We start from the raw sequence: 17,946 nt of genomic DNA on the forward strand, positions 1-17,946 counted from the left end.
CTGAAAAATCCAACCCCCACCCTTTTTTTTTTTTTTTTTTTTTTTTTTTTCCCTGTTGGGAATTTTAAGGGTCCTGCTCCCTGATGAGATTTCCCACAGGCTCTTCCAGAGGGCTGGGGAACATGGATTTCTTTCCATCCGGGATAGCAAGATGTCTCTTGGATTAAAGAGTTGTCTGGACTTGAAGTGCCCATGTCCTTATCCCGAACTGAGAGGGAATGAGGATTGGGAATGAGAAGGTCAGGAATTCAAAACTGTGGGGCAAAGCCATAAGATCCAGTTCAGCCAGAGCTGGTTTCTCATCCCAGCAGAGCAAAAAGGGCTCCAGGACCTTGCTTATTCCCACAGGGGACTCCAGGAACGAGGATGGAAACTGCCTGTATCCTCAGAAACGTCTGTGTCCGCAAAAACTTTGGGAATATTCAGTGCAGCAGCTGCTGGTGGCAAGAGGAAGCACAAAGAAACTCCGTGGGGCAATCACAGAACAAGCTGAGCTTGGGGAAATTTCTTAATCCCTCTCCTTTCTCAAAGGCTGGATTTTTTGCCTTCTCCATCACTACGGAAAAAGGAGCCCCAAGTGCTGCTGGCTTGGGATGGGACTTGGAGCCAGAGCCTGGTCTCTGAATGTGAGCTCAGCTTTGAGGAGGAGAAACAAAAAGCTGGGAAATGCTAAAAGAGCCATTAAATTATCCTCTCCATCCCCAGCAGGGCCGGCGGGATTGTCCCCCTGAGGTGGCTGGCATGGAAATACTGCTGTTGTGGGGTTTTCATGGAGATCCTCTGGGAGCAGCTCCCTGCCAGTGGAGGGAACTCTGTGAAATCTCTGCCTTTTGCTTCTCGTTAGTGCAGCCTAATCATCCCCCTTTTCCCAGGGGAATTTCTGCCCTCCAGGTACGGGAGACATTTTTTTTCCATCTGCCTCCCCAGCTGTCTGTCTACCCAGGTCCCTGCAGGTCGGGGCTTACCTGGAAGGGATTTTTTCGAAGCCTTTGGGTCCTGGCAGCCCTCAGGGCAGGACAAGAGGCAGGAACAGCAGTTGAATGATTGGGCAGGATGCAAACAAAGAGAAACTGTGTCCAAGGAGGATTGTCCTGGCTCAGGAATTCCCATGGAACACATCAGACAGTTTCATGTCTCAACACCTGTGAGGCTGCATCCTCCCGAGGCCCGGCACCACCTTTCCCAATCTGTGCAGGAGCTGGAAGCCAGGATTGTCTCATTCCCTGTGGGACAGCAGAGGAGTTTATGTATTGGCTTCCCAGTAGGCAGCTCCTGCCACTAAAGGGATCAGGATGTAGAGCCCTGTGTCAAAGTAGGAGGCTGGGAATGGGGACTGGGTCAGAGTGGGGATGATTCAACCCCAGAGCTGGGGAAAATTTGGGGTGAGAAAGTTTGTGGCTCCTCTGGACAAGCAGGACGGATGAGTTCTCTGTAAGAGAGGAGGGAAAGGAACTGTGAGGCTGCAGGTGGGACATGATGGGTCTGCAGTGGGTTTGCCAAAGGGTTTGGAAAGCTGTGCAGAGCTGGAGGAACAGGGAAAGGGATGTTGGTGCAACACCTCTGGATATGGCTTCGTCATGATGGGAAATGATCCAGTAGCCCTCCCATTTCTGAGAGGGAAATCTTTTCTAACCAAACCCAGAGCTTGTGAGAGCTGGCAGAGGCCTCTCCTCTGATGGAAAAGCTGCTTCCATCACACCTCCTTCCACCTAGGAAATGACCCACGTTCCAATGAGCTTTGCTTTGCTCAGGCATAGAAACCATCCTCTGGTCCAGCAGCTCCTGTGCTGAACAAAACCAGGAACGAAAGCTCCAGTTTTGGAGTCTGGCAATAAAAACACAATCCAGAAATAACCAAGGTGGGTTTAGACTGTGAACGTCTGCTGTGAATCCAATTTAAATTGTAAAATATTTAGGAAGCTGCCTGCTGGTGACAAGGCCCAGCCCTGCCCTGCACTCCAGGGGATGGCCAGGTGCTGACGCTCCACGTGTGACAAGGACAACCATAACTGACCAAAACACTCATGAAAACATTGGAATGGCAGCTCTGAGGGGTCCAGAGGCTGTTTATATGTCCCAGAGAATGTGAATCTGACATGGGGCAACAGGAAGATGCAGAAAACAACCGGCTGTGTCCCAAATCCCTGGAGCCATTTCCTCTCCCTGGTTTGGCTCCTGCTCCGTCACCTGCTGGCACCACATTTTCCTGGATTATCTTTAAGGTCCCTTCAAACCCAATCCACTCCACAATTCTGGGATCACTTCACAGACCCATAAGGGGTGAGGTGAGGCCAGGAGGCTGCGGTTGCAATCCCGGAGGAACTCCCCACGGCTCCCAATCCCTTGATCTCAGCATCAAGAAGCTGCGGGGCCACATCTGCCAGCCTCGTGCTGGGGCAGCCCGTGGGGGGGAGCGACAACACTGATCTTCCAACCCTGAAAAAAAACATCCCGGCATCAAACACGCTGATGTTTCATGCCGTGGGGTGAGGTGCCCTCAGTTTCCAGCACCCCACGGCAGCACTTCCAGCCCTGCAGCCCCTCGGGTTAACCCGGGAGCATCCTCTCCTCTCCTCTCCTCTCCTCTCCTCTCCTCTCCTCTCCTCTCCTCTCCTCTCCTCTCCTCTCCTCTCCTCTCCTCTCCTCTCCTCTCCTCTCCTCTCCTCTCCTCTCCTCTCCTCTCCTCTCCTCTCCTCTCCTCTCCTCTCCTCTCCTCTCCTCTCCTCTCCTCTCCTCTCCTCTCCTCTCCTCTCCTCTCCTCTCCTCTCCTCTCCTCTCCTCTCCTCTCCTCTCCTCTCCTCTCCTCTCCTCTCCTCTCCTCTCCTCTCCTCTCCTCTCCTCTCCTCTCCTCTCCTCTCCTCTCCTCTCCTCTCCTCTCCTCTCCTCTCCTCTCCTCTCCTCTCCTCTCCTCTCCTCTCCTCTCCTCTCCTCTCCTCTCCTCTCCTCTCCTCTCCTCTCCTCTCCTCTCCTCTCCTCTCCTCTCCTCTCCTCTCCTCTCCTCTCCTCTCCTCTCCTCTCCTCTCCTCTCCTCTCCTCTCCTCTCCTCTCCTCTCCTCTCCTCTCCTCTCCTCTCCTCTCCTCTCCTCTCCTCTCCTCTCCTCTCCTCTCCTCTCCTCTCCTCTCCTCTCCTCTCCTCTCCTCTCCTCTCCTCTCCTCTCCTCTCCTCTCCTCTCCTCTCCTCTCCTCTCCTCTCCTCTCCTCTCCTCTCCTCTCCTCTCCTCTCCTCTCCTCTCCTCTCCTCTCCTCTCCTCTCCTCTCCTCTCCTCTCCTCTCCTCTCCTCTCCTCTCCTCTCCTCTCCTCTCCTCTCCTCTCCTCTCCTCTCCTCTCCTCTCCTCTCCTCTCCTCTCCTCTCCTCTCCTCTCCTCTCCTCTCCTCTCCTCTCCTCTCCTCTCCTCTCCTCTCCTCTCCTCTCCTCTCCTCTCCTCTCCTCTCCTCTCCTCTCCTCTCCTCTCCTCTCCTCTCCTCTCCTCTCCTCTCCTCTCCTCTCCTCTCCTCTCCTCTCCTCTCCTCTCCTCTCCTCTCCTCTCCTCTCCTCTCCTCTCCTCTCCTCTCCTCTCCTCTCCTCTCCTCTCCTCTCCTCTCCTCTCCTCTCCTCTCCTCTCCTCTCCTCTCCTCTCCTCTCCTCTCCTCTCCTCTCCTCTCCTCTCCTCTCCTCTCCTCTCCTCTCCTCTCCTCTCCTCTCCTCTCCTCTCCTCTCCTCTCCTCTCCTCTCCTCTCCTCTCCTCTCCTCTCCTCTCCTCTCCTCTCCTCTCCTCTCCTCTCCTCTCCTCTCCTCTCCTCTCCTCTCCTCTCCTCTCCTCTCCTCTCCTCTCCTCTCCTCTCCTCTCCTCTCCTCTCCTCTCCTCTCCTCTCCTCTCCTCTCCTCTCCTCTCCTCTCCTCTCCTCTCCTCTCCTCTCCTCTCCTCTCCTCTCTCCTCTCCTCTCCTCTCCTCTCCTCTCCTCTCCTCTCCTCTCCTCTCCTCTCCTCTTTCAGGTACCTGGGAGCTTTAATTGAAAGCAGCCGCCGCTGCACACAAACCACGCCGAGAGCCGGGAGCCGCTCTGAAGGCTGACTCAGGATGGGGACCCTGCCGGCGCCACGCGGGGCGACAGATAATTAAAGTGACAACCGCGCCAGGCGGGGGAAGCGGCGATGCCGCAGCATCGGGCGAGTCGTGACGGGCCCGTGGCTCCTTTTTCGGCCACCTCCACCTCCCGAGGCGGGTTTGAAGTCCCCCGGGTGCCGTCGGTGCGAGGGCTGGATCGCTGGGAGGCTCGGGGCGTTTGAAAGCGGGAGCGTGAAGACAGATGGGCTAAAATTTCTGAACGCTCATGAAAGATTCAGGGGCGTCACTTGTTAAATTTAATTGGGAGAAACCCGACTCGCTGCCTGACTGCACGGTTTGGTGGCTTTTGCTTAAGAAGTCAAGTGACAAGCCTGTCGTCTGTGTTTTCCCCCTTCCTGCTTTTCCCACCTCCTGCCACCGTAAATAATTTGGGGAGGATTATCTCCTGTCTCCTGTTGGGGCGAGCATCACTCCAGGGAGGAGAGAGGCGGGATTTTGGTGATGCTGTCAGCCTGGGATGCAGGAGATGGCAGTTCAGGTGCTGTTGGGTTTTGATCCAGATCCAGGAAGGGATGTAGAGGCTTCAATAATGTGATATGCCAACAAAAAATTTGGGATGCAGTCCCTCTGCCTCTGTGGGGCTGGAACACTTTTCTTCCCCACATGAACACCTCCCCCTCGGGAGGTGACGAAAGATAGATTCTCCTAGACAGAATATCCTCTGGAGCTGAGTTTTCCAGAGGCTCCAGGAAAGTTGTGTGTGAACAGGGGTGACAATGAAATTTAATGGCTTCATCTCCTGGGGGATTTTGAAAGTGATGGGTGTTTTCAGTGACTGATTCTTCTTTCAAAAAAAAGGAGATTCCAGGAGGGAATCATCCTTCCAAAAGCCAATTTCTGTGCTCCTCGTGGCTGCCTCTGCTTCCAAAGAGAAAAAACAGTCCCTGCTGGAGGGTCAATTCATCTCCTGTGAACTTTGATGTCTGCAGGAAAGCAGATGAATCACACTTGAAAATTCCTGCTTCTCCCAGGCGTCTCCAAGAGAAGCTGCAGTGACTCCTCAAGGTGTTCTCCTGCTCCACAGATATCCTCAGAGAGGTGACGTGGGCTCTCCCCACTCAGGTGTGTGCCATCCTGGGCATAACCTGAACTCAGGGATTAGGGACAGTGGCAGAGCTCCCTAGGGCTGCTGGGGTGGGAATGGGAGCTCCTGGATAAATTGTGGGAGCAGTTTGGACCCTGCCAAGTGGCCTGATTGTCACTTCGGATGCACTGACGACATGGGACATGAGCCTTTTTTATGGGGTTTGTCTGGTGGGATCTTTGAGCCTAAAGGGGAATTATTCCTGATGTTTTATACTCTGCAAAGTATAAAATCCACTCATCTTTCCATGTGACTGTTCATCCTCCTGTCTGTCCATTTGTCCGTCCGTCCGTCCGTCCATCCATCCATCCATCCATCCATCCATCCATCCATCCATCCACAGAATCATGGAATGGTTTGGGTTGGAAAGGACCTTAAAAAATCATCTAATTCCAACCCCCTGCCATGGGCAGGGACACCTTCCACTGTCCCAGGCTGCTCCAAGCCCCATCCAATCTGGCCTTGGACACTCCCAGGGATGGGGACAGCCACAGCTTCTCTGAGAATTCCATTCCAGGGCCTCCTCACCCTCACAGGGAAGAATTTCTTCCCAATATCCCATCTAACCCTGCCCTCTGGCACTGTGAAGTCATTCCTCCTTGTCCTGGCTTTCCAGGCTTAAGAAATGGGTTTTATGGAATGAATATGGCCCCATTCCAGCTGCAAATAGAGGGTGATTTTCTCTTTAATGAGTCTCAGTCCACAATTCCAAGGCCAAAAGGTGGCTTTGGATGAACATTTGGATGTGCTGGAGTGTCCCTGCATGGAGAGGCTTGGACAGGAGCCTGGAGTTTGGACACAAAATTGGATTTTTACTCAGCTTTAGCTGCTAAATTCTCACATGCTTTACTGGGAGAGAGAGACTTGGTACTAAAATCTTCACCCCAGGTTTGTAGGACACCTCAAGCCACCCAAAATTCCACATGAGTGATTTGTATTTGGGGAAAGCCCACAGACTGGTAGGGGAAATGCTCAGGGGGTGGTGGACACCCCTCTAAACTTCTCTAAGTCTAAGCTGGGTCAGGGGAGGTTTAGACAGTATTAGGAAAAAGTTCTTTTCCCAGACGGTGGCTGGACACTGGAACAGGCTCCTCAGGGAAGTGATAGCAATCCTAATGCCTGATGGAGTTCAAGGAGTGTTTGGACAAAACCCTCAAGCACAGTGTGGGGTTTTTTTTTGATGTTCTGGAGGCCAGGAATTGGTCTGGGTGATCATTGTGACTCGCTCCCAGCTCAGGATATTCCATGATTCCATGAGCTCATTTCTTTTTGTCATTTTTCCCTCACCACGAGCTTTCACTTGAACCCATTCCCAGCTCCATGGGACCGTCCCAGGAACAGCAACATCCTCAAAAGCTGAAGGGACAGAAATCAAAGCGCCACCTCCTTCTTGCCACCGTTAATTACCCCCTTCGTTAATGACTTACATTTCCAGTATCCACTGGTCAAGTTTTGCATTTGGATTTTGGAGACTTGGTCTACTCTGAGAGAAGTTTTATCAAACCCAGATATCAGCACAGAGCAGGATTCCCACAGCTCCAGGACGACTCAGGTGCAGTTTCCCATGGATCCGAGTCCTGGCTTTGAATTTCTCAGGATAAGGATACACCTTTTAACAAAATAAAAGGGTGGAATTTGTTTGTCACAGCTACCCCAGTGAGGAGCAGGGAGTTTGTTATCTGCAATTAAAAAAAAAATAAAGTCTTTTTGTGCTCATCCTGCCATAGCTCTTCTCTCTCCGTGGGACCTCCAGGGGACCTCTGCTAAGTCCCTGGAATGGCAAATTCCCAACACATTCTTGTGCAAAAATTGGGAGAGGATTCTGCCCCTCTGCTCCTCTCTGGTGAAATCCCATGTGGAATTCTGCCTCCAGCTCCAGATTCCCTGACACAGGAAGGACATGGAGGTGTTGGAGTTAGTCCAGAGGAGACACCAAGGTGATCAGAGGGACGGAGCAGCTCTGCTGTGAGGGAAAACTGGGAGAGTTGAGTTTGTTCAGCATGGAGAAGAGAAGCTTTGGGGTGACCTAACTGTGGGCTTCCAGGACCTAAAAGAGGTGACAAAAAAGATAGAAATTTTTTTACAAGGGCCCGGAGTGAAAGCACAAGGGGAAATGGCTTCCCACTACCAGAGGGCAGTGTTAAATGGGATATTGGGAACAAATTCTTCCCTGGGAGGGTGCTGAGGCCCTGGAATGGAACTCCCAGAGAAGCTGCGGCTGCCCCATCCCTGGGATTGTCCACAGCCAGGTTGGAGAGGGCCTGGAACAACCTGGGATAGTGGAAGTTGACCATGACAGGGGGTTGGACAGGATGATCTTTAGGGTCCTTTCTAACCCAAATCATTCCATGATTCCATAAAAAATAAAGGCTCAGCGCAGTCCAGAGCACATCAGGAAGCACCTGCCTTTGGAGTCAATCCCAGCAGCAGCTAGGAATGCTCCTGGATTTGGGTTCTGCTGGTGAAAAGGAAGAATTTCTGTGCAAAATCCCAAACAAAAAAGCAACTTTGTCTTTTGAACACTGCCAGGGATTGTCTCTGTGCCTGTCCTTTGTTTTCTTTTTTCAATTCTTTGTCCCTAAGAAAAAGGAAAAACAACCTTCCTTCTTCTCTCCATCAGCAAAGGAGGGGGAAAAGGAGGAAAATAATTATGAAAGGAAGAAAAATGCTCCCCATAATTTTTTGTGTTGACAGTGAAATCTCAAAAAAATCCCCTGCTTTGCTTTGATGCAGAATAAAAGAATTTTGAGTGACACAGAGACTTTTCTGTTGTTCTGCTCTCCGTTATTCATCTCAAAAATGCAGCAGCCAAGAGCCTTTTATTCCTGAGTCTTCACCAGTATTTATGGATCTGGCATTCAGGTCCATCCAGTCAGAAGTCCGGGAAACACAGAATTATTCAGGTTGGAAAAGATTGATTCCAACCATTCCCCCAGTACTGCCAAGGCCACCACTGACCATGTCCCCCAGAGCCACATCCACAAGGATTTTGAATTCCTTCAGAGATGGGGACTCCACCACCTCCCTGGGCAGCCCATTCCAATGGCTGACAACCCTTTGGATGAGGAAGTTCTTCCTGAAATTGTTTTAGGAGCTGCTTCCAACACAGCTGCTGCTTTTCAGGGGTCTTTTTCCTCTTTTCTTCCAGGGCCAAGGTGTTTGGTGATGGAGTCACGCTGTTGGAATGGGCTGGAGCCCACAGGGGTCCGTGTTCCAGGGATCTCTCCAAGTCAGTGGAATCCTGGAGAAGTTTGGGATGGAAGGGACCAACCCAAACCAGGCTCCATCTCCCTCATTCCAACCCCCTGCCACAAACAGGGACACCTTCCACTATCCCAGGTTGTTCCAAGCCCAGTCCAACTGGGCTGTGGACAATCCCAGGGATGGGGAATTTCCTACCAAGCTGCAATACTTGGTGTGGGGGAGGCAGGAGTCCTGCTCCAGGATGTGTCTGTTTTGGATTAATGTCCAGCTGAAACTGGTGTCCAGTGACAGACAAGGATTCTGTCCCTCTGCCCTGCCCAGGTGAGACCTCACATCCAGAGCTGCCTCCAGCCCTGAGATCCAACATCAGAGTTACTGGAGCAAATCCAGAGGAATCCATAGAGTCCCTCTGCTCTGGAGCCAGGCTGGGAGAGATGGAGGTGTTCACCTGGAGAAGAGAAGGCTCCAAGGACACCTCAGAGCCCCTTCCAGCACCTAAAGGGGATCCAAGAGAGCTGGAGAGAGACTTTGGACATGGAGTGACACAAAGGAGAACGGCTTCCCACTGCCAGAGGGCAGTGATGGAATGTTGGGAAGGAATTCTTCCCTGTGAGGGTGCTGAGGGGCTGGAATAGAATTTCCAGAAAAGCTGTGGCTGCCCCAGCTTTTGGAATATCTAAGGTCAGTTTGGGTGGGGCTTGGATCAACCTGGGATAATGGAAGGTGTCCCTGCCCATGGCAGGGAGTTGGACTGGATGATTTTAAGGTCCTTTCCAACCCAAACCATCCCATGATTCTATAATCATCAAAGACGGGACTCAAACCCTTTTCCTGGGCGCACTCATTGGGCAGGATCTGTGGAAGGCCAGGAAAACCTGGCAGGGAGCAGGGCCTGAGGCAGCCTAGGGTCCAGTTTTAAGTTACTGCTGCTTAGGGGCAGAAATAGCACCTATTAAGTTGCATTTCGGGGTTTGGAGCCAGAAGATTGAGGTCACATCCACAGAGCCGGACCTGGTGTTTTGTGTCCCTTTCCAATTCCAAGATCTCTCCAAAAGAGCCATCCTGGGAATGGCATCCCCTTCCTCTTGCTCTACTGGGACACAACCTCTTCCAGGGTGAATTTTGCTGCCTGAAGTTCCACCTGGCAGGAAAACATGCATGTGGGAAGTGGAAAATGATCTCCTGCCTCAGTTTATCTACATAGAGCAAGGCAAGATTTTCCCCATCCCATAAGGGCTGGTACATCCCACTAGGAGCTGGTGGCAATGTCACTAAACACCAGCATGGAGCTGCCCTTTGAAATCACCCTGTTCTGCATGGAAAGAAAATTTTCCTCCATGGAGAGGGGCCAGGCATCCCTGGAAAGGGGCAAGTTAAAAGGTCAGGGATATGGGTTGGATCCAGACCAAAATCCTCTTCCCTCAACCACCTGCTCTTGCTAGAAGGATGAAGAAGTTTACTCCCTGCCTCCCTGGTTCTCATCCAGCTTCATCCCAGAGCCCATTTCCATGAGCACCCTGGGACGTGTGAAATATCTGGCCAGGATCTTCCTGCTCCTACTTGCTGATTTCTATATGGATGAACCCCACTGCAAAAACCACCTCTGGAAGTGTTTATCCCACCTCCCCAGCTAGAAGAAATTATGGCAAAAATTTCCAGGCTTTAAATGATTCAGGAAAGTCTGGTGGCCTCAGACTATGAGATCCATCTCCACATGGAATTGATTTCAGGCAGGGATGGAAAGATCCTTGTCAGTGGACAATGTAGCTAAAGGGGAAACCTTAAAATCATGGAATGGTTTGGGTTGGAAAGGATTTTGAAGACCATCTCATTCCACCCCCCTGCCATGGGGGCACCTTCCACTATCCCAGGTTGCTCCAAGCTCCATCCAACCTAGGCTTGGGATGGGGCAGCCACAACTTCTCTGGGAAACCTGTGCCAGGGCCTCACCACCCTCACAGCCAGGAATTCCTTTTCAATATCCCATCCAGCCCTGCCCTCTAGCAGTGGGAAACCATTCCCTATGTCCTGTTCATTCCATCCCTTGTTCCAAGTCCCTCTCCAGCTCTCCTGGAGCCCCTTTAGGCACTGGAAGGGGCTCTGAGGTGTCCCTGGAGCCTTCTCTTCTCCAGGCTGGACATTCCCAGCTCTTCCAGTCTCCAGAGCAGAGGGACTCCAGTCTTTGGAGCAGCTCCATGGTCTCCTCTGGACTTACTCCAGTACCTCCACATCCTCCTGATATCGGAGGTTTCTTGCTCATCCTCTGTTTTTTGTGCTGAGGAACCGTTTCCATACAGTCACAACAATGCTTTCCTCATCCAAACGTACTCTGGGATCACTTTTCCCATTTCTCACTGCTCCTGAAGGGATTCTGATTTTTGGGAATTGCACTGCTCCCATAACTCTGCCCAAACTTCTCCTCTTTACTCCCCTCACGACACATGAAGAGAATTGAGGGCGTCCTGGGAATGTTGTCCATGCATCTCCATGGCCATGATGGCAGAGAGATGGATTATCCTTCTCCTAATCATCCCGAGGTGAATTCATGCCCTCCATGGAGCTGTGTGTGCCCATTCCTTGGTTTGCCAAACGGCTTTTGCAGGGAAGGGGATATCTAGATCTCCAGGGTGCTCTGGGGATCTTTGAGGAGTTCCAGGCATCAGTGACACCCCTGAGCTTCCTGAACTCTTCCCTCTTCACCTCTCGCCATCCTCCCATCCTTACAGCCGTATCAGAAGACTCCAGAGGTGGCCATTCCCGTGGAAGCAGCCACTTGAATTTCCCCCCTTTCCCTCAAAGTGATTTTTCTCCCACTTCTGCGCAGCGTGTGGAGGGAATTTTCGCACCCGTAAACACTTTGCGCCGCTGGCTCCCGGCTAATTGAGTCTGACAGTTCGTGTAGTCAGCAGCTGAATGGTGTCACTGGGAATTAGGCTGCCGGGATAGACTGCCAGGAGCAAATTACTTTGTCACTTCTCAGCTGACTCGAAAATATGGGGCCTTTTTTTTTTTTTTTTTTTAATTCTTCTTTTTATTTTTGATTTTTTTTCCCCCACAGGTTTTTAGTTTAGTTTTGGAGGTTTTGTGTGAGAGCATTTGAAGTCCCCCCCAACCTGAGCCTGGTTTGTTTAAGGAGGATTTTCTTGTTGGTAACAAACTCCTCTCCTCCTGAACCCCCCCTGGAATGTTTATGGAGCAAGTTCTGGAAATGATTTTTAAAGGGATGCGGGGGGATTGAGGGGAAATGACTCAGAGAGCGGGAAAGGGATTAAACACATCCTTCTTCCTCCTCTTTGGGGTATCCATCCACTGCCGTGGATCCATCACTCATCCATCCACCTCCACCAGGCAGCTTCCATTTGTTTGTCCATCTCCCTGACACATTCCTTTGGCTGTGCAGTATTCCAGGATTGAGTCCAGTTGCCAACTGCTTATCCATCTTCTGGCCGTGGGGTATGTCTGGTCCATCCTTATTTGTCCATTTGCTGATTTTATCCCTTTACCCTTTCCCAAATTCCTCCTACGATGCCATGATCCCATGTTGGGATGCTTGTCAAGGCCTCCATCCTCCCTTTTTGAGGTCCTGTTGGAAAATTGGTTTTTGGATGTGAAAAGCTGTTGTTTGGGTATTCTGCATCTGCTGGTGGCAACGCAATTCCAGCCTCTCTGAAAAAAGGGGATGAGTGGGATTTTAGCCAGTCAAAAGCAGGTAATTCCTGAGGTGATGGAGCCAAACCCTGTTTCAATGTCACATTGATGCCAACCTGGGCTCTCCCAAACTCTGTCACCTGTCACAATCATGTCCAAGAGGTTTTTTTCCCCCCTTGAAAACATTCCTCTGCTTCTGTGCCAAACCTTGGAATGTCACCCAGACCAGCTCAAGGCCAGAGGAGAAAGCCAGCTCCATGTGACTGGAAGTGAAGAAGAGCCCTGGACCAGGTTCATCCAGCTGGAATACTTTTCTGTGGAAGATCCAGAGTTTAGGTTCTATTAAATTAATCCTGCACTGGAAGGGCTTTTCATCCAGGTGGGAATGAGGCAAGGGTTGGTGCAGCTGATTTTTGGAGGTTTTTTGGTAATGTCTTCATGAAAGACATTTCCACTCCCTCATGTTTCTGCCTCCTTAGCCCAGCACTGCTCATGCAGTGCTGCTCCAGGGACAATTTGCATTTTTCCAAGTGTGATCCCACTCCCTAAAAATCATGACTTAACATTTATGGTGACAAAACAACACTTTTTAAATGATTATCACCTGTGCAACATCTCCCCCCACTCTCCCTTCCTGTCATCCTGGGCTGAGGGTACTCTGAATGTTCCTCTCTCTTAGATCCTTCAGTACTTTGGATTTGTGAGTCACTGTTGCAAATTCTATAAGAATTATTAAAATCTTTATCTTAAGCTGTCAATTAAATTGAAATGCTGTTAAACCTTTAAGCTTAAACTGCTGGTCAAGCCCAGGGCTCATTTTAGCAACAAGGTCTGGTCGGAAGCTTGTGCCTCAATAGGATGGTTTTCCTTATTCCTTTTTATCCTTACCATTCTCCTTGCACTCCCCAATACCTCTCCCTGCTCTTCCAGGGGGCGATTTCCTATCCCTCAGTTTCTCCAAAGTTTAAAGCACCTGGACACCAATATTCCCCACCAGAGAGGAACCCAGTGTCCAGGACCTTGCAGCCAGGTCCTGCTGCAAGACCGGAAAAACCGGGATAATCCCACCTGGAAGAGCCAGGCTCATCCTGGACACATGGCAGAGATGCTGCAGGAGGTAAATCCTCCATGGAAACTCCAACTCTGGCTCTGCTTCCCAACAATAAATCCAAGTTTAATCCTCAAATTGCCTGGGCCTCCCTCCTGCCAGGCTCTGGCTCCTGCACAAATTGTCCATCAACCCTAAGTGGGATTTCTTGGCCACACAAAAAAAAAGAGGCCCCATGGCTGTCACAGAGGGGGAAATAAATGCTGGGATGGGGAGGGGGGTGGGATGGTGGGATGGGGCTGCTGGGCTCCCTCTGGATGTTTTTTTGCCAGGTCCTTTCTCATGGATGCTTTGGAAAGAAGTCATTATCCACTCAGCCTGTCAGGATGGATCCTCTTGATCCCATCTAGCTGGAGCTGGGAGCTCCCACCCGTTTCAGGGAAGAAACCACAATTTCTGCGCATTTCTAGTGGATTGTGGACTCCTGGCTGCTTAACTGGGTGTTCCAAGGTCTGGAACACCTAACATCCTGGAATGGTTTGAGTTGGAAAGGACCTTAAAGATCATCTAACCTCCCGTCATGGGCCAGGACACCTCCCACTATCCCAGATTGCTCCAAGATCCATCCAACCTGGCCTTGAACTGCTCTGGATTTGTCTCCCAGGCCAGACAGTTTCGTTGGAGTATCTAAAGGAGCTGACTCTCCTCCAGGATGCTGCAAGCCTTCCCACTGGTCCTTCAGGTGCGAAAAATCTTGTCTGAATGGCCAGGAGAAGGGAAAAAAACCTGAAAGATCATCCCATCCAAAGCAGGAATTTTGTCTTTGCCTTTGCCCACTGCTTGCCCAGGCAGGAAGATCATGGTGACCTGATCCCTGGGAATTTGGGAAGGTGGATAGGGATTCTGTCCCTCTGCTCTCCTCTGGCAGGATCCCACCTGGAATGTTGAATCCAGCTCTGGTGTCCCAGCACAGGAAGGACATGGAGCTTTGGGATCGAGTCCAGAGGAGGCACCAAGATGATCAGAAGGATGGAGAGCCTCTGGAAAGGCTGGGAGAGTTGGGAATATTCAGCCTGGAAAAGACAAGTTTCCGGGTAATCAAATTGTGGCCTTTCAGAACCTGAAGGAGGTGACAAAAAAGATGGAGAAGAAATGTTTCCAAGGATTTGGAGTGACAGGACAAGAGAAAATGGCTTCCCACTGACAGGGAGTAGGATTAGATGGGATACTGTGAATAAAGGAAGTTGGACAAGCAAATGGAAGGATGAGCCTGATAGCTCCAAAAAAGAGAAGATATCCATGAAAAGCAGCATCCCGAGGGATCTGTGGGTACTCACCCTCTTTATGCAACTGCCTTAGGCAAATCCAATCTAACCATAAATTTTGGTCTCTAATTCCTCTTGGAAAGGGTGGAACGACATGAGGAGAATGAAGGATATTTCACAAATCTGGCAACGTTTGGATGCTCCTCAAGTGCTCCTACAGAGCAGAACCTTTCATCTTTCCAAGATTCCTTCTTATTTTGGTGGCCATGTTTTCCCTTTCCAGCACTCAGGGATGGAGGCACCTTTGGCTCCAGGGAATGCTGACATGAGTGGTGGATGCTCGGAGCTTCCTGGGACCCATGGGAGGGATGGTTTGGAGATTGGATGACCTTGGGAGGGGAAGAAAACTCCAGCCTGTCAAGAGGCGGGTTTGTTTTTTTGGGAAAGAGCCAAAGGAAAGCTGATCAACGGAGCACGGGTGAGAAAAACGAGACACCCAGAATAGCTCCAGGTCTGGTTCTGTGCCTCGCTGGGAAAGCCTGAATCACCCACAGGATTTTCCCTCCTGTCTGGCTGCTTTGCCATCCCCATGGGGGGCTCTGCTGATGTGCCAAGGTCCTGGGACCCTGTGATGAGGTCATGGCACCTCCAGCCATGGTCCCTGGCAGATGCAGAGCCTGGGGGAACAATCCCTCAGGAAGAACAGAGTTCAGGCTGAGTTTTTAAAATGGGATTTTTCTTATCAGGAGGATTAATCCTCATAAATTTGTGTGGAGGGCAGTGTGGAATCTACATTTGGGGTTTAAATGTGCCCATCCTTGTGGCATTCTGCCCCATGGAGCACCTGATTTTGCCTCTGCAGGGCAGTGACCTCTCCAAATGGAATTTTCTCTTCCTTTTTTGCTCCACTTCCCCCCTATCTCCCCAAATCCTTGTAGTGCCCTGCACCAGTGCACAGTGCAGGGAGTTTTGGGGCTCCTTGTCCCGGTAAACTCAGATTTTGCAACAAATCTTGTTCCTTCCATCAGAGACTCAAAATAACTCCCTGTGCACCAGTGAACCAAATGAATCAGGGAGGGATGGGGGGAACAGGGATTTTGTGGAACAGAGCCAAAATCAACTCTGGATATAAACTCCTGCCCAGAAAGAAGCAGGAAGTTTTGGGACTCCTTGGCTTTGTTTATTCCCGGGACTCTCCCAGCTGGGGCCTCCAGGCGATGAGTTCCTCACTTCTCAGTTTTGGGAGCACATGTCATGGTTGAGGTTCATTAATCTCCCCCACCACTAGTGCCCTTGATGAGTGATTTTAATTTTGCTGCCTCTCGGGTTACCCTGAGCCGTGAGGAGGTTTAAAAACATCCCCCGGGTTGAGGCATTTTGATTTTCCTATTTAAGATCGAGGTGCAGCCTCTCTGAGGGTGGATCCTACTCCTTCACTCTGCAGCTGGAATGGCAACACGGGAAGATCCCAGATCCCTGAGAATCAGTTTTGCACAGGAGCAGCCTTGGAGGTGACTTAAAGGTCACACCTGATGGAATTCTGCCCTGCTTGCCACCGCTGAAAAGGGCTCTGGCACACGAGAAGAAGCAGCATCCTCTAAAAACATGTCGGAGCCAGCCTGATCCCAGCAAACTTCATCCTTGTCCTGAATCCCCTTGAATTCCACCCACACTCTAATTCCTGTAGGGCTGCAGCCACATAAAAAAACCCCCTAGGAGCCGTGTCTGCTCCCCTCCCTCTGCTCAAGCACACTCATTTTCCTGGGAAAATCCATCTCTTTGGGTTTCGTCAGCCTCGCAGCCTTTAGGGGTCACTCCTAGCAAGATTTCCATCATTTCCCTGCAGCCTCAAAAGGCAGAAACGTCCTGGAAGAGCCCGCGGTGGCATCAGGACTCCTGGTGCCCAGCGTGTCTTGTGCTGAGTGTTCCCAGTTTCCTGCGGTTTTACCTGGGCATGATCCTTCCCTTCCCTTCTCCTGAGGAAGGAGGCAGATGGAAACTTCATCCTCCCTGGCTCCAGAAGGTGAAGGATGAACAATCCAGGGCATTCAATGCCAGTGTCATTTTGGGATGAAAAACCTCACAGTGCCACTCTAAGGACATCCCAAATTCCATCTCCGTGCTGTCCAGCTTGAGATGGGCTCAGTAAGGAAGGATGAACTGCCTGGGAATGGGAATATCATCAGGGATCATGCACCTTTCCCAACATGTCACAGAGCAGGGATTTGCCTGCTTTATCCCCTCGGTGTCTGCCACTGGCTACATCCAGAGTGACAATTCCAACAGTGGGAGACAATGTTCCTGGGCAGTGCAATTTGATCACCTGTTCTTTTCCACTGGCCCCAGGCCTGAACATTCTGTCTCCAGGAATGTGGGGTGGGGGTTCGGCTCTGAACAGCCTGATCTGGTTGAAGATATCCCTCATCTTGCAGAGGGACCAAGTTGTTCCAAGCCCCATCCAACATGGACACTTCTAGGGATGCAGTAGCCACAGCTTCTCCGGGAATTCTGTTCCAGAACCTCACCACCCTCACAAGGAAGAATTTCTTCCCAATAGCCCATCTAGTCCTGGCCCCTGGCAGTGGGAATCCATTTCCACTTGTGCTGTCACTACAGGCCCTTTTCTGAAGTCCTTCTTCAGCTCTTCTGGAGCCTCTTTAGGCACTGGAAGAGGCTCTGTGTCCTCCCTGGAGCCTTTTCTTCTCCAAGTGAGCACTCCCAGTCCTCCCAGCCTGTCTCCAGGGCATTCCCTATCCCTGCACATCATTCCCCCCTGAATCAGCAGCCCCCCATAACCCTCAGGGAATGGTTATCACCCTTGGAGAAGCAGTTCCCATCCTGGGAAGTCAACATTCCCACTGGCACAGCACTCAAAACACCCAGAGATCCCCTCCAGCTCCCAAACTTTAGGCTCCAGTGACGCCAACGGGGTTGTCAGGCACAGAGGGATTGGCAGGAGAGGAAGAGGATGCAAAGGCAGTGTTTGCATTTGGATCCCTATTGACTGGATTTCCTGGCCAGCCCAAAAAGCCCAAATAAAGGGAATTGTTCAATAATGAGAAATAGACAATTAGACTCCATGAAGTGTCAGAGCCAGACACTTCCAGCAGCAGCCAGAGGCTGGCTCAGGATCGCCACTTTCTCCCAGAGGAGAAGTTGCTGTGGAACAGGGAAAGGCCAGGAAAACTGGTGCTGGTACCAGTTTGTCAAGGACAGTTTGAGCTGTCCTGGGCCCTGAAAGTGAGACGGTGGCTCCTGGCAGAGCTCCAGGACTGGCACAACAGCACTGGAGTCCAAAGGAGAGAGTCCTCCACCAGGAGGGATATCCAAGGGCTGTCCATGCGTCCTTGATGTGGGATACAGGGTGGTGTAGCCATGCATGTGTAGGAATGGTGAGATGGGAGATCCAGCAGCCCAGGAAACAGACAGGCAGCATTTAAAGCCCCGCTGCCACAGCCCTGGAAGTGTCCAAAGCCATGCTGGATGGGGTTTGGAGCAACCTGGTCTAGTGGAAGGTATCCCTGCCCATGGCAGGAGGGTGGAACTTGGTGATCTCGAAGGTTCCTTCCAACCCAAATCATTCCATAATG

This window comes from Zosterops lateralis (genome assembly GCF_965231275.1).
Source record: "Zosterops lateralis genome assembly, chromosome: 1".
Lineage (NCBI taxonomy): Eukaryota > Metazoa > Chordata > Aves > Passeriformes > Zosteropidae > Zosterops > Zosterops lateralis.